We start from the raw sequence: 20,269 nt of genomic DNA, 5'->3' as shown, positions 1-20,269 counted from the left end.
CTTTTCTTAAAATCCCTGAACCTTTTAAGGTATTGGGTAGGTGTCTTGCCAAACTTGGCAGTTAAAGCAGACTTCATACACTCATACTGACCCCTGTCTTCCACACTCAGCTTTAGAATACAGTCATACCCAGTCTGAGGCACTCTGCTTAACAAACACTTAGCCCAATCTCTTTTGTCAACATCATGAATTGCACAAGCCATTTCAAACGCTTCAATCCATTGGAGGATATCAGAACCCTCCACAACCACACCAACCAAATCTTTCATAAATTTAGTTGCTGGGGACCTCACACTCTCACTGGGTTTCGCTGAAGTCTCCACTCTAGCTTTCTCTAGCTGGATTCTCTGACATTCAGTGTCCTGTTTCTTGAGTTCAAGGTCCTTATTTTTGAGTTCAAGATCTCTATTCTTGAGCTCCACTTGTTGAGCCAACTCCTCCTTCTTAAGCTCAGCATCTATTTCCAACTTGTGATATTCAAAGGCCAATTTCATCCTTCATAACTCAAGCTCCAAGGAATTGCTGGGGTTCAGAACGGAGGCAGCAGGAATGGTGGCATTCCCAGAAACAGATTCAGTAGAACCCCCAGGGGCAGAGTTCTCATTGGTTGCATTCCCCCCCTCATCAAGAGTTTCACCATCAGTCTGGTAGTCCACCAGGGCAGCTATCAGCTCAGCCCTAGACCTATCCACAAAGTATATCTCCCTGGCTTCACAAGCACTCTGGAGAGCCTCTAAGCTCCTCCTAGTCAATTTACGATTTGCAATAGATTCCATCGCTTGTAATGCAGTTATTTTGTACACAAGCAAACCTTAATTTAATAAAGTGCAGATATTTTGTAAGTGGCACGGTTATACACTGATTCTTAAAACCATAAGCATCCCACTGCTGCCACCAGTGTAAAGACTGGAGGGGGGTGTCTCTACTTCTGCTCTCTATATGGTAGAGGAGAGGCACAGAGGACCCCAGCCAGGATTCTCTATTGTGGTAGCAATGGACGAGCAATCAAGGCCAAGCTTCTCAGGAGATGTATCAGGCTGGTTCTTAAGTACAGTGTAGTCCGCGAACCCCCACAAAGGAATATCCACACACTGTATTACAGAAAACACAGTCTTTATATAATTAATATTCAAAGGTATGTACACGATCACAATAACGCACTTTGTACTCGGAAATCAACAATGATAAATATATAGAATTCTAAAGTGGTGCCACCAATGTTATCAAATCTCATTAAAGTGCATCAACTGTACGGTTAAAATGTCACACAGATGAATAAGGTGGAAACCTTCCAATAGAGAGAGGAGGGAAAGCAAGATGGTTGACACAATTGGCAAAATACTGGCCCCGTTACCTAGACACAGTTCTGTGTGGAGATCCCCCCACCTGGGCAACCTGTAAAATAAATATATATAGCACAAGCCCAGTCCATATATTGTTCAATAGCATTAATTCCTCCCATTAAGGTTCCACCCCCCCCAATGTACCTGGTGGAGTAGAGTTCTTCGAAGACACGTTGAAGGATCCTTCTTGAGTGACTCCCTTTAAAGCAGGAGCCACGGATCGTCGAGCGGCGTCGAAGATGGTGAATTTGTCGTCTACGGCAGCGATGAGAAGTTCAAGGTTGCCGAGACCCCGATGTCGATCCAGGCAGTGCTCGTCAGTGACGTCCTGTGAGGATGAGGTGTGCGGGGCACCTCGGCGATGGATTGTTCAGGACCGCAAAGAGTTTCAGAAGAAATGTGGCCCAACAAGGGTGTTGAGTCGTCAAAGTCTTTGTGGCCTTCAGGTGGAGGGAAACCCACCGGCGGATTCTCCTCGGCGCGGTGGTCGTCCTTGACTTTCTCCAGCGGGACAAAGGGGTCGACATTGCGGACAAGGGAGTCCTTGGATTCAAAATGTTCTTAGGCAAAGGAGTGGGTGGCTCCGGTCATCAGCGGCACGGCTTCAAGTGGTCCCCATGGCTGGGCAACACAACTTCGACGGGCCTCCAGCGGTTACACAAACCTGCGAACCCTGGTCGACGGCAGTAGACTTCGACAGCGGCGAAGTCCGGGTGCTTTGCTTCGTTCTGCTCAGCGGTCCTGTCTCGGGTCGGCAGCCTTTAGAGTGTCTGACTTCCAGGGAGCTTTGGCGAAGGTTAGCATTGCTCGATGGTCCCTCGGAGCACAGGGTGAGGGCGCCTTACCAGGTCCTCTCTCGGATCAGTCCTTGACGAGTTTGGGAGCTTTCAGATCAGGTCGAAGCAAATGCAACAGCAAGTCTTCTTCTTCCAGCTGGGCGTCAAGGATCAGCAGTTCCAGTTACTCTTAAAGTGTAGACACAGCTGCTGAACAATTTCCAGTGGTGAGAGGTCCCCAGATATACAATCTTGTCTCTCATCCACACTGCTAGGTCACTCTCAGCAGCCAATCATACAGAAGGGCATTCATGCAGTCAGTCAGCCAATCAGGCACACAGTACATTCAGGCCATCCTCCTCCCTCTCAGACACTCACAACAAGGAATGTGGATTGGGACAAGTACCCAGCCATTCAACACTACACACTGCATTCAGGCCAGTTTCGGTCAGGGCTGTCTCAGTCTTTGTCTCTCATACCAGAAACCAGACAGCCACAACAAGAAGTGCATATTGGTCACACACTCCATTCACCCAGGTCCCACCCACAGGGTGTACCCACAACATACAGTCACTGGGAAGGCTCCAGTCAGTCTGGACTGGACTTCACAACAACATCATATTTGGAACTTCCACCCAACAGCCAGTTGGGGGGAAGGGACAAAGTCAGGGCTTCCCAGGACTTTGGGAAAACAAGGTAATAGGTAATAGAAAGCAAGAGGCCACAGGGGCCACCTTGTTTTCCATCAGGAATCAACTGACTCCAATGGCAGGGCCGGGGTATCCCAAAATGGAGGATACTCAGCGCACCTGTCAAATTCAGCATGGAGCTGCCACCAGCCCATACCCTGCTCTGCGGGCCACCCACAGGTGCCCAAAAACATACTCTAGGGGCACAGGGTTGTACCCCCACCCATGGTTGCCGTAAGGGTATCCCAAGGGTCTGTTCACCAAACCAAAAGAGAGAGAGCTGCATCGCCAGGAGTCCCACGTGAACTCCTGCGTGGAAAATACGACAGAACACACGATAAAAAGGCAGTAAAGGACAAGGATACGGAGGCCCTGTCCCTCCAATGCATTTCCAGCATCACAATGGACAGCTATGGATCTCCTCACCAACAAACCATCTTGGATTCTGAACATTTTTGGACATTTCTTCAACACTCTGAGGTCCTCTTTCCCAATGTAATCGGTATCTGTCAGGGGAAAGTTCTCAGGGTCCTCAATGTGTTGATAAAACTTACCAATTATTGGATCCCCTTTTATGAGCCGTAATCAAATCAGCATCTGGGGTCTCCTTACTCCATTGTGCAGTAGATAGTTTGTTGTGAGCATTTGTCTGGGACCTAGTGATAGCAGTGACCTGGATTTCCCCCAGCAGGGAATACATCTCAAGTAGATCCCCTTGGATGGCTCCGGCTTTGGCCCGCTGATCAGCGAGGTCATTTCCAGTTTTGTCTGGTCCCTCTACTTTAGAATGACCCTTGATCTTTTTCCAGTAGACCGTCATCCCATTCGAGGTGACCAGATCATCAATATTTTGTATTAATTTTCCATGTTCAATGGTTTGTTATTAGCACATAGCATGCCTCTGGTTTTCCAGTTTACCAGGTGCTCCAGAAACCCGTTCCGTACATAATGTGAGTCAGTGATTATGACCAGTTTGTGGAGTTGGTGTTGGACAGCAGTGAGGATGGCTTGATGCACAGCCATCAGCTCTGCCACTTGACTACTTCGAGGACCGATTTTGTACCCAGCGGAGGGTTCTGGGGCATCATTCACCCATGCATTCCATACGCCGGCAACAAGTTCCTTTTCCCCATTGTTGTCAACATGGTAGGAGCACCCATCCACATAGACAGTGGGAATTCCCTCACACTGGTCTTCTTCGTAGACTTTGTGTGGGGAATTAAGGTATGCCTCCATGTTGTCCTTGATTATAAGACTTTAGTCCTCGAGACAGTTTTCTCTGGCACAATCATGCAAGTCAGCCAGACCTTCCACAAGGGGACTCTTCTTGTTTTGGCCATATCTGACCTCCACAGGAAAGCCTTGCATTGACAGAATCCCTGAAGTAATTCAGGAATTACTCACATTTCTGGCCCAGATTCTGTCACTCTGAAGATATTGCAAAGGTTGGTGTGGAGTCTCCACTATGATGTGTTCCCCCTGGATAAACGGGCGGTAATTCTTCAATGCCCACACCGTTGCCAGGAGTGCCTTCTCACAATCATTGAATTTTTCCTCCACAGAGGATAAAGTCTTACTCGCATAGGATATTACTTTATTGACCTTGTCATGCTTTTGATATAATACTGCAGTCAAGCAAGTACTTGAGAACCCTGTTTTTGATAGGGTAAGCTAGGCAAGGCGCTTGTGAGAGGCTTCTTTTGAGTTGTCTTACTGCCTCAGCTTGGTCTGGACCCCACTCCCACTTGACCTCCCTTCAAAAGATGGATCAGGGGTCTTGTGATCTCTGCGTAGTCCTCAATGAACTTTCTGCTGTAATTAGTTAGTCCAAGGAGGTTCCTTAGTTCCGCAGAGTTGTGGGATCTTTTATTTTATGGAGTACTTTATTTTCCTAGGGACAGAGACCCTGAGGAGTTATCTCATGCCCCAAGAAATTGACACGGGTTCTGCACCACTGTGCCTTTTGAAAGGAGAGATTTACTCCGGCAGCCCTTAACTGTGCCAGCTGATCAGCGAGGTAATTTCCAGTTTTGTCTGGTCCCTCTACTTTAGAATGACCCTTGATCTTTTTCCAGTAGACGGTCATCCCATTCGAGGTGACCAGATCATCAATATTTTGTATTAATTTTCCATGTTTTAATGGTTTGTTATTAGCACATAGCATGCCTCTGGTTTTCCAGTTTACCAGGTGCTCCACGAACCCGTTCTGTACATAATGTGAGTCAGTGATTATGACCAGTTCGTGGAGTTGGTGTTGGACAGCAGTGAGGATGGCTTGATGCACAGCCATCAGCTCTGCCACTTGACTACTTCGAGGACCGATTTTGTACCCAGCGGAGGGTTCGGGGGCATCATTCACCCATGCATTCCCTATGCCAGCAACAAGTTCCTTTTCCCCGTTGTTGTCAAAATGGTAGGAGCACCCATCCACATAGACAGTGGGCATTCCCTCACACTGGTCTTCTTCATAGACTTTGTGTGGGGAATTAAGGTATGCCTCCATGTTGTCCTTTATTTTAAGACTTTCGTCCTCGAGACAGTTTACTCTGGCACAATCATGCAAGTCAGCCAGACCTTCCACGAGGGAACTCTTCTTGTTTTGGCCATATCTGACCTCCACAGGAAAGCCATGCATTGACAGAATCCAGGAAGTAATTCAGGAATTACTCACATTTCCGTGCCAGATTCTGTCACTCTGGAGATATTGCAAAGGTTGGCGTGGAGTCTCCACTATGATGTGTTCCCCCTGGATAAACGAGCGGTAATTCTTCAATGCCCACACCGTTGCCAGGAGTGCCTTCTCACAATCATTGAATTTTTCCTCCACAGAGGATAAAGTCTTACTCGCATAGGATATTACTTTATTGACCTTGTCATGCTTTTGATATAATACTGCAGTCAAGCATGTATTTGAGAACCCTGTCTCCAAGAAGAACTCCTTGTTTTTGACAGGGTAAGCTAGGCAAGGCGCTTGTGAGAGGCTTCTTTTGAGTTGTCTTACTGCCTTGGCTTGTTCTGGACCCCACTCCCACTTGACCCCCCTTCAAAAGATGGATCAGGGGTCTTGTGATCTCTGCATAGTCCTCAATGAACTTTCTGCCAAATTAGTTAGTCCAAGGAGGCTCCTTAGTTCCCGCAGAGTTGTGGGGTCTTTTATTTTCTGGAGTACTTTATTTTCCTGGGGACAGAGACCCTGAGGAGTTATCTCATGCCCCAAGAAATTGACAAGGGTTCTGCAGCACTGTGCCTTTTGAAAGGAGAGATTTCCTCCGGCAGCCCTCAACTGTGTCAGGACATGACAGATCTCCGCTATGTGTTCCTCCACAATTGAGCTTTGGACTAGAACTTCGTCTACATAGACCATGTTACCCCTTTCACCCAAGTCAGGCATGGCCTTGTGTAGAAAGATGTTAAATTCATTACCGGAGTTCATGTATCTGAAGGGAGTCTGGGTCCACATGTATTGCTACCCCCCAAAGGTAAAGGCCAGCTTGTATTGGTCCTCCCTACTGACAGGTATAGTCCAGCACCCATTGGTCAGGTCAATTGCAGTGAATACCTGTGACCACTGGATCTGGGCCAGCCCTTGGTCAATGTAGAGAAGAGGCCATCGGGAAGTGTGGACCCATTTGTTGAGCTCCTTTAGGTCAGCACAGAGTCTCCACTGGGCATTAGGTTTCAAAATCCCCAGCACCGGATTATTGAAGGTGCTGTTGACTGGACGAATTATCCCACGGGACTCAAGGTTTTTAATTATTTTACTAAGGGACTTCATTGATGCGAGAGGCAAGTGATATTGCTTCACAAACACTGGAGTCATACCAGGGTCCGTGAGAATTGTTGTTGTGTGGATGTCGGTGCGACCACAGCCATATGAGTCCACCGTAAGAGCTCTTGAAAATCTAAGAAGACATTTCAAATTTTGCTTTTGTTCCAGAGTCTCACAGGCATCACTAGGTTGACTCTCTCTTCAACCATCTGCCTGAAGCCTGGAAAGACTTCCAGTTTGGCTATCTCAGTGGCCTCCTCCAGCTGGGTGTAGAGGTCCCTGGTCAAAATGCTGATTTGGACGGATGGCTTCAGGTGGGGAAAGCAGTCCTCGTGGACTTTAAAGATCAAATCATCCCTCCTGAAGTCACAGGTCACATCTTCTTTACCATAAGGGCAGGAAGAATACAGCAGGAAATTACCCACATGCCGGATGAAGATCCTGTCTGGTGTTGCGCCATCATCCCTATCACTGTCAAAACAGTCCTTGTGGATTGGTCCTAACAGTTCATTACCTAAATCTATGGAAAAATGTTGGTCATCAACCGCCATTCCAATAATGGTGCCTGCGGCTAGAGTGATACCCTTATGGTTGCTGTTATCCACCTCTATTGGAATGGTGTTGTGTTCTCTGTTGACTAATAGTGTTGGGTTTACCCCAACCCTTGCTGTTGGAAATGAGCATTAAGATGGACATAGGCGTCAGGGTTTTTCAGTTTGTGTCCTCTTTTAATTTTTACTTCCAGTGAGAATTGTGTGCTCCGTTCTGGGATTGTGACTTCCTCTCCAATCAGAATTCCAACTGCATATGGCAGCAGTTGTGCTGACCAAAATGCTTTCTCTGGGTCATCAAAGTCCATGGGATTACCCCCTAATTGGGACCAAGGTTTGAAGTTTATTAGGTCCAAACTAATGCCAAAGCGATTGAGAATGTCACTGCCTAGATAAAATGCAGCAGGGACATCTTGCACAACCCAACAATTATGGATATGTTCTTTGTTGCCTATAGAAATGTTGAGCATACACCTGCTAGGCAGGCGATGTTTGGAATTGGGTGTTTCCAGGTCCATTTCCCATTTGTCTAACAGTTTAAATGTGGGGATGGCTGGATCTTTTGGGAGTTTGCAGAACATGGCCTCGCTGATGAAGCTCTTACCGCTGTTCACACATACTCGGGCGAGAACAGAGTCCTTACCTTCATTTAACTGAATAGGGATGAACAACTGCTCTACAATTTTCTGAATATCAGCCAAGCTTTGAGCTGATTTCTCATCTTTTTGGACTATATGAATGGGATCTTTTGATTGTGAATTTGTATAGAATTTCAGAGTGTTTCCTTCCAGTGTGGAATGCCACCTTTAACTGGAAGGAAGGTTGATTTTCAGAAATAGAGAGGACTATCCATCACCAGTTTGTTGTCCTACTGCAATTACTGTCATGTCTGGGATTTGATTATTCTGGAAGTGGAACCCAGTTTGGTCAGGTTTTTGTTCAACCATGTGGCATGTGCCATTTAAACTAACATGGTTGACACTCTGTTTTAATTTTATTGGTTGGTTAGTCTGGGTCCAGAGGACCTTGTTTACACAATCTATGAGAGGAGACAATCTATGCATGATGTCATTCCCTAGTAAACAAGGTGTGCCCTCTGGAGTCACAACTATGACTGGGTTCTTTACCTTGTGTCGCCCAATTTTCATGTCCAAATCCCCAGTCCCCTCGACAGAAATGTTCCTTCCCGTCGAAGTTCTGAAGTTGTCCAGGAAGAGGGGTGAGAGAAATTTGGTATTTCTCCCCCCTTCCCGAATTCAGTTGCTCAAAAGCCCTTTTTGACAGAAGGGTAACTTGGGATCCAGTGTCCACCAGTGCCAAAATTGTACATTGCCCCTGTATTTGAACCAGGGCATAAAATCGTCTCTCCTTTTCCTCAAGGGGGCACAAATAATGCATATTTTTTGGTCAACTGGTGGGTTAATTTATTTGCTTTGGATACTGATAGAGAGGTGATTTGGGCAAGATTCTGTTTGGGACCTTGGGAACCTGTATGAAAAAGGTGACAGCTACATATGGGGGAAGTTTTGGGTTCCCCTGGTTCTGATTCTGGGCTACCCCCCCCTTTTTGGAGGCATTCACCAGGATGGGTTTGAACCAGGGGATTTTCGTGCTGGTCATCCTGGGGTTTGATGATGGGCGGTTCTAACTCGGTCCCCACATCTACCCAGTCTGGATTTTTATCCTTTGGGACCCATTTTTCTTTGGGAGGAGTTCCCCCATCTCGGAAGGAGAAGATCCTTTTCCCAGAATCCTCTGAGGACCCCTCTCCTTTAAACTGGAAGATGTGCACCTCCTCCCCAAAATGGGCCTTCTTAGGCTCTTTATATCTCCTACCCACCCTCTCATCCTTGGGTTGCAGACTTTCGGGGGCAGAAGATTTTGGTTCTGGTTCCTGGGTTTCCAGTGGCTTTTTACAAGTGGGGAAGGAAGCTTCCTCTATGGCTTTACGCCCCCCTTCCCCTTGTGCCTCCTCCCTGGGAACCGGTGGGTTGTCTGGGTCATTGTTCTGGAGCACCAGACCCTGGATTTGAGGAATTCTGAGCCGCCATGCTCATCTGGACTTGGTGCTCTAGTTGGGACACCCGCTCTGGCTGGTACGGGGTCCTCTCATTTACCCTGGGTTGATGCCGGGAAGGGTAACCCAGGGCAAAATACCCCTGGTTAGGACAGTTTGAGTACCCCTCACCCTTGCCCTCCCCTCTCCCAGATTGGACGGTGTGGGCTCAGGAAAGTGGGGAAAGAAGGATGGATTGTTTTGGGGATTGAAGTTTGGTGGGTATTGGGTAAAGAAATTTGGTCTGGGAATTTTGGGGATTACTGCCCTCCTGGGAAAAGTGAGGAGGGAAGTTCCCTGGGTTGGCAGCTGCCTGGTGGATCCCCCCCACTTGGGCAGGAGGAGTCCACACATAGCCCAGGGTGGGTCTGTTTCCCTTGTAGCATGGGCAGATGTAGTCAGGGGAGTTAGGGTTCCCATTTGTGGGGTTACCTCCCTGGCTCCCTGTTTGGGATTGGCCCAAGGGCCTTCTGGGTTTGGAGTTGGTTGGATTCTGCTCGAGAAGGTTCTTAGGCTTGCCCATCTCCAAATCTAAAATGGGGGCAACCTTTACCTCCGCCACCTTAGCAGCAGCCGGGCTGTTGGTTGTTTTGCGGTTTTTACTACTATTTATATTTTCCAACGGCTTCTGTACTTCATAGATGCACGTTGCTTGTTCAATGACCCAGTCTAGTGATCTATTCTCATGAAAGTGCCTCACTAGCTGGGTCATAATATACTTAGGGACAGCATGAAAGAAGGTGTTCACAAATTCCTTACTGTCAGTGTGTACCCTTCTAGTGGTCTGCGCAAAAGCACGTTTTAATTCCTGAACAAATTCTTGTGGGGCCTGGTCTTCCCCACATTGTAAATTGTAGGGTGCCTTGCGAGGCTCTTGAGGGTTCCTATGAACGGAAAAAATGTTTCAGGAAGGCCACCCTATAGGTGGAAAATCTGGAATGGTTCTGATCCTTCAGCCCCGCAAAGAAGTTGGAGTACTCAGGAGAAAATGTCCACTTCTCATACTGAATACAGCTTTGGCTGTCCTTCAGATGGAAAGTCTCCATCATCTGTTCAAATAATTCAAGGTGCTCCCAAACTGAATATTTTGCATCTCTGTGATAGGGTCTGACGATACTCCTAATAGCCTTTATTTGTTTCATGGGATCCTTGTGTAAAGCCCTCTTGACTTTGTTGGCCTTTTTAGTTATTGTCACCCTGGTCCACTCATCCTCTGACTTAGAGGCACTGCTACCAGAGGTGGCTGTCTGGTCTTCTAGACTCTCCCGGATTCTGCCAGCTTGGGAATGACTGGCAGAATGTGGGGGCCTAGTTCCTTGGGTCCTGTGGCACTCAGAAGAGTCTTCTGACTCTTCCTTGTTCCCCGGATTGGTTAAGTACCCCCCACTGTCCTAGTTGGGAAGAGGCTTTTAGTATGCTCTTAGTGGGCCTAATTCCATGGAATTCCCCACCAAATTTCACTGCCTGATCTCTTGATGAGTTATATTTCTGAGGATCCATTTCTCTGACTCTCCCCTCACTGGAGTCTCCCTGATCAGAGAAGATGGCCCTAGTACTTGGGAACCTGAACATAGATGCCCGCCCATCCATTTCTGGGAGGTGCTGACCTATTAGCCCCATATTCCCCATTGGGTTGAAGTCTACCATCCCCGTAGCCCTTGGTTCATGTGAGCCAGTGGACATGGGGGTGGCAGAGTCCATGGAATTTAATGAATTAAAGTGTCTGGTGCCAGGTTTCCTGACGTTATGCTCAGGGGTTTCGCTCTCCCATCTGACCTCATCTCTCTCAGCCCCTACTCCCTGATGGCATGCAATAATCTGACCCTTTTGTTCTTCTATTAAGGCCTTACTGGTCTCAATTAGTTGTTCCTGCATGGCTATCTGTCATAGAGAGCCTCATTGTCTCTCTGTGTTTCTTCCCTGCATTGGGAGTATTTGGCCACCTTTTGCTGCCGGAGGCTCACCTCCTGAGTTCTGTCCTCACTTGCCTGGTCATTCTTTGCCAGAGCATCTTCCACCCTCCTGGTGTGCTCTAGCAGCTTTTCATACTCTATTTTGAGTTCACCCAGTCCCTGAAGGGTCAGGTGATTTTCTTCCACCTTGGTTTTTAAATGGCTGACTTCTTGGCCTAAGGCGTCCCTTTCCTGAATTAGAGTACCCCTCTGTACAGCCAGGTCGCCCCTCTGTTTTATGAATGCACCAGCTTTTTGGCACTCTTCATCGAACTCTGTTTGGGATTCAAGGTCTTTAAGAATTAATGTATTATTCTCTTCTTTTAATTGATCTATCTGGTCTTGTAAGACGACCATCTGTTCTGCGCAAACTCTATTAAAAGTTAATTGTTGCACCAGTTTTTGATGGCTCTGTTTTAAAGAGTCCAACCTTTCTTCACACTCTTTTTGCAGTGTCAGTAATGTGGTGTCTTGCTCTACCATCTCTTGCTGCAGGAGATCCATTTCTTCTTTTACTTTTGTCAGGTACTGTCTGGTTTCACTTTCTGATTCTTGGATCTTTTGTAGCCTTTGCTCTGCAGAGTCCAGATCAGTTTGGGCCGTCTCTAGGGATTGTACTTGCCTTTTTGCCAGGTCTAGGTTTTTGGCATATTTTTCCTGTATTACTCCAATGTGGAGGTACAGGTACAACGCTATTTTGGCAATTTTACATTGCTCTTCTTTTACCCTTGGGGCCATATACAGTTCACTAAGTGCCTGGTGTAATGGCCCCAGGTCCTGTCGTGTATCTAATTCTATGGCAGTGATTTGTTGTTTAATTTCCTGCAGCCAAACATTCTCATCCTGCTCAACCCATTCACCGCTGACAAACAATTTGTGCAGTAGGTGTTCTGTTGCCATATTAATTTCCACTGGGGTCGCCATTCCGGAAATATTAATTTCCTTCTGACTTATCTCAGGGTTACTTTTACCTTTGCAAAACAAGCCAAACTCGTTTGAGTGTTTCTATTGAAGGGTGTTTTTACAGTGTACCACAGTGTGGTAGCCCAACAAGGAGTATGTACCCCATCAGTTAGCACGCTGTGTTAGATGGTCACAAGTGGTATGTCTAATTCAGGATCTCGAGACGAGCCCCCAATCTGTAAGTGATTTCAATCCGGCACACACCTAAGTCAACGCCTAGCGTGTAATGCACAACTGAATTCCTTATTTATTTTTGTCTAAAAGTTCTTTTATTCTGAACGATGTACCACTCATATCACGCCCCTCTCCTGGAAGCCCCCCGGTCACACTGAACCAGGAATCAGGCTGGTTTGCAAAGTTTAAATATTTATTAATGTATTTACAAATTAATCACACTATGTTTAATGGGTGCACAATAATCACAAATGGGGTGATGTAACACTAAATAATCTCTTTAATACACAAGGAGTAATAGTGAGCAAAAAATTCAGCACAGAACTAATACCTTGTGCGTGTTCAAATCAAATAGCAGTGTGGTTACTAGTTTCTTCTGCACACCCCTCAACCACCCAACAGGCAATGTAAAGAGATGAGAAGAGAGAGCAGGTATTCAGGAATGGCAGAATTCAAACAAAATATCAATCCCAATTTACCACCCCAGCAACACAAGTGAAAAACAGAATTGATTGGCAAGCGGTCAGAATGGTTTTAAAGTTATCTTGAGAATGGATTGGGTAAAAACACTAATTATAGTTTAAATTGCTGAAATTGTTTGCATTCTTATGGGAGCCACTTTGGATAGTTGCACACAAATACTAACAATGATTTGCTACTAAGAAACTATGTGAAATCTTAAAATTATTGTCGGAAGCAATCAAAAGCTGTTTTACACATGTCAGAATGTCTTTGAAACTAAAATTTGCGGCACACTTTTAGTGTGCGGTAATTGCAATTACGGGAGAACCGTATGGATTTGGGATGCAGTTTTAGATGTGAATTAAAGCTGTGGATGTTAGCTACAAGCAGAAGTTGAAATTGTGTTTCTAGCACAACAATGGGGAAGTTATGGTAGTTTTAGTAGAGGTTGTTTTTTCAAGATAGGTGCAAGAATGGAAAAACGGGAATGTGCTTTTAAAATGACAAAAAGGATTTCTTACAGTAGAGGATGACTATAAATATACGAATACCACACAGGAACACAGCCACTTGATCAGGGCAACTGCCTGCAGTGGAGCTCGCCTACTTCAGATGAAAAATATCAGCGCAAAGATAGTTTTAACAATACTAGCACAGGAGGAAGATAGGAGGGATAAGATAGAGAGTTCTGGCATTTCAAAAGTACTCCTAACAATTCAGGTTCTGAAGACCAGGTAGGATGGATTTAAGATAGGGACAGGGAAGGGAATCTGGTTCTGGGAAAGACAGCTGGGCACATCGGATTGGACTGGGTTTGTTCACAGCATGGCACATGACTAGATCAGATCTGCAATGGCTCTGGTCACAGCACAGCACAGGACTGGATTGGATCTTTTGATTCTGATGATAATTATTTTCAGCAGGCAAGCAGTAGAGCACAGCTCAGCTGTATGTTTGATGTTCCCCTTAGGTTTATGGGGTTGGTTCTGGTTCAAGCTCAAATGGGTACAGCTATGAAATGGGCCTTTCTGCCTTGCCAAGTTTCTGGGGTCTGGAGCAATTAAGATGAAGAGTTCTGCAGCAGGGTGCTGCACCAGAATCAGGATAGTGGGTGATTCTGTCTGTCCTTCTGAGTGCTGGGCTGTCTCTATTTATGCTTATGATACAGGGTGTGTGTGATTGGTCAGGGTCTCCTCTCTTCCTTGATAGGAGGAGAAAAACAGGGTGTCACCTTTACAGGGTGGGTTTAGGAGGCCTAGAATCCACCCCTAGGTCCTTGAACACAAAATCTACTTGTAGTACAATACATATTTCCACATGTGCAACCTCTATAATAATCATATATACAGATTACATATTACGTGTAGCAGAAACTCTTCCAAACCCCATTGTGGTAGGATCTTGTGTCTGCTTTCTACAGAATTTTGTCCATTTTATCCAGAACACAATGTCCAAGTTAGGAGCAAATTTCTACAAATGTGCGCGTCAAACATGGGCATACGTATATACAGTTTCATGCTTCTAGCAGAAATACATTTGGTGTAAAATCACATTTTCTGCCAGCTCCTTACACATTATGTCACACGATCTTGCCGCCTCTTGAAATGTGCAGCCAAAAATTAGATTCACATTCTGTGATTTTTGTGTTTTTGACAATTTTCAGTGGCAAGTTATACATATTTAAACAAAATGTTGTTTGTGAATGTCCAGCCACAGATGGTTGTTTGTCTCCACCTCTTTTTGTCTCCCTTCAGTTCAGGAGAAATCTCCTCCCAGTTTTCTTGGGAGAGGCCATTTCACGACTGTTCACACTAAGCATTTCCTTTAGCTGGAGGATGTCCATTGTTTAGTCCTGGGCTCACCAGCAATTCTAACCTCCCCGTGAGTTTCAGCTGGGGGGAAGTGTCCTCCTTTTGGGAGGAAAGCTGTTATTCCAGTTTGGGTGGTTTTAGCCAGGCTTAAATTTAAATGTTATTTCTGTTGCATTTTTCTTTAGTTTAAAACACACTGGCCCTCATCACGAGTTTGGCCGGTAGCCATGCCGCTATTGGCGGCATGGCTGCCGCCGAAATCGCATCCGAGTTCGGATGACCCGGTAATTCCTCCCTCAAGGACCCGGACACGGTCCTTCCCCATTCCCATTTCAGCCCACATAGGGCTGAATGGGAATGGGAGAGGGAGCAAACAACGGGCCATAACGAGATGGCCTGTTGTTTGCTCCCTCTTCACCTCGCGGGACCCGGTAAGCACGCCTGGTTTTCCCAGGCGTGCTTAACGTGTCCCGTGAGGGGACCTCGAAATGTGGTGGAACGGGTTGAACAGCGCCGTCACCTTTTACGGCGCCATTTAACCCGTTCCGCCAGGGTCATAATGAGGCCCACTGTGATTTCAAAATATCAGCTAGAATACTTATTCAAGATTTTAAACCATGGGATACAAACAGTTAAAACATAGGCTACTCTCAGCAACAGGCCACTTAGATTGCAAACATTAAATGGGATTTCAGTTTATGTATGTTTGAAAGTTTATCATGCATGCTTCTGACAGCTGTCATTCAGGCGGCCAAGTGTAATTCACCTAAATTTTGACAGATTCCACAGGCAGGCAACTTTTGCTGTGGATGTATCTTTGATGCTTTCAGCTGTTTCATGATATTGTAAATTCACAATGATGTATTGAACTAAGTGAATTGTATCACCCAGCAAGAATTTTGGATGTTGGGGGTGTTTTGTACTGGCATTCTGCAATTTCAGCAACCAAGAAAAAGGATTTTAAGCAAGATTTTTGATTTCTTTTAGCAAAGCACCGCTTTTCCTTCTGTGCTCCATTTTCACTTGTTGTGAAGCCCAGTGACATATTTCAGGAGTGAGATTTCTGTTCCTCCACTGACAACATGCGTGGTAGGATTGGGCAGCCATCTTTTTGTGATTTGCATAGCGCGATTTTCAGAGGCTTTAGCGTGCACAATAGTTTTGCGGCCATTTTGATGTTTCTGGCACCATCCGGACACAGTGATGCCGCATGGCAAACCAACAGTGGGTCAAGAGATCCCACAGCACTCCTGATAAGCGGGTGTGCAATCAAATTTTGTTTCACTGTACCGTTCACAGAGAATAGAAACAATTTACATATCTATTTAGTCCATCCACTTGGGCAGTCCATTACCAAAATGTTATGCAATCCACCTCTGTACAAGAGTAACAACACCAACTTCAGACACGTGTATAAGCCTCGATGGACTTTATCAGTGAGGTTAAGCTGTGCTTCTCTGAGCACAGTGGACAACAGGTCCACATCTGGATTAGCCTGGGTAACTTAAATAGATGGTCAATGGTCCCACCCACATATCTGGACGCATCATTTGTAATAAAAACATAATCAGTGTCTGATCTCAAGTGCACTATCACTTATCTATCCCATTTACAATGTTCACAGAGACATCACGCCTTGCAGAACCTTCAACAGAACCGTAGATCATGACCACACTGTGGATAGAAATGCACACCAACTTTCTACTAGAATGACTATTAGCAACCAAATCTACTATACCGCAGATGGACCAAAAACCACATTGGATGCAAAACTCCAACCACATTCACAACTGCATTGTTACTGCACTAAACTGCTTTGCTCCATAAAACCTTAAAAAAGCTCACCAAAAAAAGAAACAGGCCAAATGTTTCACACCCAGAATAAATCACTTAAAAAGGTAAAATATGAAACTGGAGAAAATCTGGAGGAATAACACACTAGCTATGACCAACAACTACGCCTTCACAGGGTTTAAGTACTCAAAGCAAAGTAAAAAAACTACTGTAAACACATTGATTTGGTGCATTACAGCGAAAAGGAAATGTTTAAGATCAACAGAGAATTCAGGAACCCAACAGCCTGCAACACAACCCCTACACCTAAACAAGAGTTCTGTGACCCGATTTCTGCATATTTCAACAAAAAGATACCAGACATCCAGGATCACCTTGACAATAAAGTATGCTACTACCCACATGCCACCAATGATATTCCACCAACACCTGCCACTACATCCTCTCTATTGTCTTTCTGCCTTCTGTCTGCAGAGGACCTACAAGATACCATTGACTTGGATGATCTGAATGACACAATGGGCCTCATTAAAAGTCCAGCAGTAACCCTGCCAGTGCTACAGGCGGGTTGCCGCCGGACTTGCAATATTTACCGGTGCCTAGCTTGCCGGTAACACCAGGGGATTACAACCCAGGTGTTCCGCGAAGTAAGGCACCAGTAAATTGTAAATCCCCATTCCCATTGAGTCCTTTAGGACTCAATGGGAATGGGGACCATGGAAGCACCACCACCGTTAATAACAGTTCCAGTGCTTCTGTGAAACTCTGAAGGTGGGTGCCGATCCACCCGCCAAGTCTGACCCTGGCCGGCAGGACGGCACCGGCCCACAGAGTTGTACTGTGCCGGTCCAGTAACAACAGTGCCGGTAGGCTTACTGGCACTGTTGTTACCACACCGGTACAGTTGTGATGAGGCCCAATGCCTAGCAAAATCAGTTGTTTTGTCCTACCTCTGTATACCCTTCCTTATCTTGTCGCACCTAGAAACACTTGTGTACAAACGCATTATAAATGACTTATCATATCATAACAGGATCTCCTGAGGATCCATGTCCCCCTAATATTTGCAAATCAATCATGAAATCTCCAGATTAGCACCAACTTTGTTTCCATCCTGAATTACTTCATCATCACCAGAAGAGTCCAAGCTCAGTGGAAATATTCATACATCAGACCATTTCTGGAAAAGGCCAACACAGACCCATATGACCCAGCCAGCTGTCACCCCATCTCAAACAAGCCTGTCATCTGGAAAATCATGAAAGAATTCACATATCATTAATTCCAGGATTATATAAATACAAAACAACTCCTGAATGAGGCACAACACAGATTTAGACATTCTATGAGTACAAAATCAGCTCTGTGCTCAATCTGGGATACACTTAAAAACAATGAGGATGAAAACTTAGCAAGTGCATTCATCCTGATAGACAACGCAGCCACTTTTGACACCATCAGTCATGAGATCCTCCTAAAAAGACTGGAATATATTTGTATTGAAGAACAAGCTCTACCTTGGATCACTTCCTTCCTCATAGGTCGAACGGAAACCACAATCTTGGGCTTCTACAATTCCTGGCCTCACCAGCTTACTTGCAGAGTATCTCAAGGATCCACACTCTAAACTCTACTCTTCAACATCTATATGACCCCCCTACTAGACACCATTAATATATCTGGTATCTCCTTCTACAACTATGTGGGTGACACATAAATAATTTACACGTCTGGAACCCTCCATCACCAATTGCCCCAGACATTAAAAACTGTCCAGCACAGATAGACAAATGGATGACAGAAATCAGACTAAAACTCAAACCTAGCAAAACAGAGGTACAAACCTCAACCCTAGCAATACAGAGACATGTTGGATTCTCTGTAATCCAACATGTTCAAACTCTACCACAGTCCCTTGACCTGATGAGATGGGCACCGGCCCAAACCCATCAACCATAGTAAAACATCTCAGAATGAAAATGAACACTCTCCGTCTTGATCCACAAATCAAAGCCATCATCAGAAGTTGTTTCTCTCATCTGTGCATGTTACTCTTACATTACTTAACATTCACCCACAAGCCCACATTCATAATTTCTCTAACACTGTCCAAAGTAAACTATGCGAATAGCCTCTATCTTGGACTCCCAGATTACATAATTAGGAAACTTCAAAGAGTTCAAAATGCAGCAGCAAGCCAAATTCTCGGAATGAAGTTATTTGAACATATGACAATAGTGTTACGTATTGTCCACTAGCTTGCCATGAATGAACAGGGTTCATTGCACATCTGTGTGTATCAACCATCATTCTATCATGGAGAGGGCCAGTCTTCCTTAAGAAGTTTGTTTCAACACTAGGCTCCCTTTAGAACATTTAGGTCCAGCAATGCAGCACTAGTACTAGTCCCCAATGCCACAAGAAATGGCATGGAGGATCCTATTATTCAGTTCTGGCTACACAACTGTGGAACACCCTACCGAAACCTACCAAAACCTCTCTGCCTCGAGGAGAACCACCTGACTTACAGGAAACAGCTCAAAACTTGACTTTTCAACCAACCACTTTGAAATAAATTAAAAATAATAGTAACTGACTAAAAACGGTGCACCAGAAACCAATTTAGAACAGGCATTTTCCAAAACTCTTGGTATTGCCACCTGCAGGAAACCAATCAAACTCATGAATCCACTTCCATATGACACAAGTCCACACCTTTAATCTCAGTGAAATCTACCACCAAGAGCCAAGAAGTGACATCTCCTTGATCCCCCTCTTCATCCCCGTACCCCTCAACTAACTCCTCACTACTAGAATCTTGCATCCTTACACATCCCACACACCTACAGACAACCTCCTAAGTCTAGTGTACTTAACAGATTCAGACCCTATCCATATTTTTACAACAACCCTTATATTAAATGTTGCACTCCATGGCTAACCTGCCGCTTGGTACCAACCACAAACAACATAGAAATGTTCATATTGGCACACAGGTAACAAGTACTTCTGACCTGCATCCATCAACACTAAAGGTTTGTGCATATGTCTTTCCGATATCCGACTAACCCACCCTGCCCTCCTTTCTTAGATACCCATGCACAGCAAGCCCAACACTATTGCAATAGGGTGTTACATACGACCTCTTTACATTACATTATGTTATAGGGATACACAGGACAAAAGAATTGTGTCACACATTCACACACATCCTTAAATAGCTGGGATTGTTGATGTAAAATATATGTGTTGATTTGGGTGATGATGGAAGTGGCATGTGTATCATGGATGAACTTAATGTCAGTTTTGTGTGGGGCATGTGTAGGGAAATCATGGTTCAAAGATGTAATGAATCTATTCCTTATTTGGAAATCATTTTATTTTTATTTTTTAAATGGTGACAAGGTAGAAATGTGCCTACATTTTCTAATGAATTATCTCTTTTAACAAACTTTTGATACTAAGCAGATTTTGTATTTTTGTACCTTATATATTTGTACTATTTATCATCAATGAATTTTGTGTGCAAATTAATTAATGGTGGGCCAATGATGTAACATCCTACAATGCAGGCACCCAAACACATGAGGCCATCCATGATGTCTCTTCCATGCCTTCACACATTTTTTGGATGCTGTGGTGAACCATAAAAAAGGAGTTGGACTAAGATGTGACATGTTCAGGGGTGTTTATTTAAATAATGCAAAAAAATGCCTACTTATCACTACCACTATGAGGGAAATGTCCTACTTATCAAACTAAACTAATGGCGCTTGTGAAATATCCAGAAATAGTTCTTACTTCAAACCCTACTTATTATCTGGCCCTACCGCTTAGAAAAATGTATCAAAAATATATTTTAAATGTTCATCAATTTCTCACAATGTGGTCATTCAGCCTCTCTGCAGGTTATGAAGGGCCAGTCTTAA

This window comes from Ambystoma mexicanum, chromosome 5q (assembly GCF_040938575.1).
Source record: "Ambystoma mexicanum isolate Mex_15411 chromosome 5q, UKY_AmexF1_1, whole genome shotgun sequence".
NCBI classification, from domain to species: domain Eukaryota; kingdom Metazoa; phylum Chordata; class Amphibia; order Caudata; family Ambystomatidae; genus Ambystoma; species Ambystoma mexicanum.
Note: the sequence above shows the minus strand (reverse complement) of the source record.